This window comes from Myotis brandtii, unplaced genomic scaffold (assembly GCF_000412655.1).
Source record: "Myotis brandtii unplaced genomic scaffold, ASM41265v1 scaffold819, whole genome shotgun sequence".
NCBI lineage: Eukaryota > Metazoa > Chordata > Mammalia > Chiroptera > Vespertilionidae > Myotis > Myotis brandtii.
Window position 1 is genome coordinate 1 of NW_005371320.1, and position 2830 is coordinate 2830.

At 52.8% G+C, this 2830-nt stretch overlaps 1 long non-coding RNA gene across 1 annotated transcript in view; it reads right to left on the bottom strand.

Annotated features, from left to right (window-relative positions):
- Positions 1-1075: 1075 nt before the first annotated feature.
- The window catches only part of LOC102260186, a 5757-nt gene continuing 4002 nt past the window's right edge, over positions 1076-2830 (bottom strand). Inside the window, exon 4 of the long non-coding RNA XR_314590.2 lies at positions 1076-1512. This is a non-coding gene — a long non-coding RNA (uncharacterized LOC102260186). The remainder of the gene's footprint in view (positions 1513-2830) is intronic.

A 2830-nucleotide genomic window follows, 5' to 3' on the forward strand; every position in this document is an offset into this window, starting at 1 on the left:
CTAGTATATATATAAAAGGCTAATATGCTAGGTGTCCGTCCGTCCGGTCACTATGATGGGCACTGACCACCGGGGGCAGACACTCAGCGCAGGAGCTGCCATGAGGCGCACTGGCCATTTACAGATAAATGGTACCACAAACCTGGCGCCCACAAGCAACACTCAGCTTCCCCCAGGTGGGACACAGGCCCCACCTCCTCCCTGGAGTGACAGCCACCAAATTGCAGCCAATGCTGCCAAGACCCCCTGGCACAAAATGCAGCCCACAGCCCTGCCCAGCCTAGAAACGGTGGCTGTCGGCACCAGGTAATTACATCACATAGCAACGCCTGGCTTCCTCTCCCTAGCAACTAGCCTCCTGGGAGTTTCTTCAGCCCAGGAACACGACTTGCTTCATAGCCAGGTGCAAACATTTTACACTTTAACCAAATGTCCGTGAAGTGTTCTCATTTGATGCTCACAGAAGTCCTGGAGTAGGTAGATTGGAGACTCGGTGGAACCCCATTTTCTTTTCATTAGCCGGAAAATGGAGATTTAGAATGCCTAGAAACTTGATCCGACTGAAAAGAAGAAATGGTGGACCTTGAAAATGACTTCAAGTTTTCTCACTGCGCAGAATAGAGTCAAAGACTGCTGCAGTTAAATATTTTACCCTTTGTTCTCCCTGCGTGATCTACAATAATAATCTGCTTCATGTTGATATTTAATGCTGTGTTGCTGACAATTACCTGAAAGAGAAGTTGGGGTGTTTCACTGAGCTGGAAAAAGTTTAGCTAAATCAGAAAGCAGGTCTAACTAAGCAAGTTCATTCTATATCTATAAAAGGCTAAGTTGACTAGCGCATGCATGATACATATAAAGCTCTTGCTGGTGCCAATTGCACACGTGTTTCCATCTGTCCTTGTCGATTGTGAATTTGGTTGACACTTCTGTTATAGAAAAAGGGCGAATAGTGATATTAAAATATTTCTTCTAATTAATTTCCTTTCAATGTGCACAAATTTGTGCACCAGGCCACTAGTATGTATATAAATATGTATATACATAGACCATTGATTCCCTTAGAAAGCTCTCATTGATTTTTGCCAAACTTGTGTATTTATAGCCAACCTATGCTTGCCCCCAACTGACAGATAAGTGTTGTTCCAACGAGAATGTTGGGTGATGCTTGCTTTTATGTTAGCAGGTAAGAGAAGCTCAGGCTCCCAGCAGCCCTGCCTCCGGGCCCGGGCACAGCTGCTGCGGCTCAGCCCTAAGTCAGGCAGCTCCATTTCCCGGTGGAATCACGGGGAGCCGGGACCCTTCGTCCCTCACCAGCAGCGCTCACTCAGCAAGGGCAGCGCGGGAATGCGTCCCTCCTTGCCAGCTGACAGTGAAGAAAAGAGAAACAGGAAGACGGCTCCACTTCATCTCCATGGACAGGTGCCCAGCAGCCCTTGACATCCTGGCGAGGACAGCGATTCCCAGCAGGAACGTGGCTCGGGAGTGATTAGCAACAGGAGTGCTCAAAGGCTGTGGGTAAAAAGCAAACTGGTTAATGTAAACTACTAAAAAAGGAGGAAAAGGGCCCTGGCCGGTTTGGCTCAGTGGCTAGAGCGTCAGCCTGCGGACTGAAGGGTGGCGGGTTCGGTTCTGGTCAAGGGCACATGCCTGGGTTGCGGGCTCGATCCCCAGTCGGGGGCGTGCTGGAGGCAGCTGATCAATGATTCTCTCTCATCATTGATGTTTCTATCTCCCTCTCCCTTCCTCCCTGAAATCAGTAAAAATATATTTTAAAAAGGAGGGGAGGAGGGAAAATCTATTTGGAAATCGCTTAGACGTAGAACTGGTTAAACGATGAAAAGTCAAACTCTCAATGTGGTGGGACAGGGTCTACACTGTGTCCTGGGTGATGCTTCTCCAACTCCGGGGTCCCCCGTAACCAGAGCGCGGGGAACAGGCAGGCCGGGTCTCCATCTCCCAGCTTCCCAGGCCATTCCCAGGCCCCGGAGCTGGAGGAAACAGCCGTCCCCACATGAGGAATAATGTCCCGTCTGGATAGCACTTCACCTTATGAGCACACACGGAGCCCACGCAAAGCGTCGCTGTCTCAGGGATAAGAGGGTGCTGGTGTTTCCCATCATGCTTTGCTTTATCCCTGTCCTAGTCCAGGGTTAGAAAGACAGGCCAGGCCCGGGTCACGGATCCTGTGAGGTGGTTCAGCTTCAACACCCAGGTGTGATCCAGGGTGCGCCCGGCCAGCGTGGCTCAGTGGTTGAGCATCGATCCATGAACCAGGAGGTCACGGTTCGATTCCCAGTGAGGGCACAAGCCCAGGGTGTGGCTCAATCCCAGTGGGGCGGGGGAGTGGGGGGGCGTCCAGGAGGCAGCTGATCAATGATTCTCTCATCATTGATGTTTTTATCTGTTCCTCTCCCTTCCTCTCTGAAATCAATAAAAATATTTTTAAAAGAACAAGAAGGAAAAAAACCCTCAGGCGCCCACATCACCGGGAGCTTGTCCGACAGGCCCCTGTGGGCCCCGCTCCAGAGTGGGCCCTGCGGGAAGAGCCTCCTTGCAGGACCTGGGTCCGCAGAGTCAGGCGGAGGCAGAGCAGACGGCCTGGCAGAGGAGGGGGGAGCACAGGGGCCCCCAGAATGAAGCCGCTGGGGTCCTGGCTGTGTGGGGAGGAGGCGGGTGTGAGAGTGAGAACCCCTGCTTCTCCCCAGGAGTCAGAGGTCTCGCTGGCTGCCCCGTCTCCTCCCGGCCACACGGCTGGGCTCATTCAGGGCCGAGCAAGCCCAGCCCTGTCCCGCCCCGGCCCAATCCGGGCCTCCGAGGGGATGTCGGG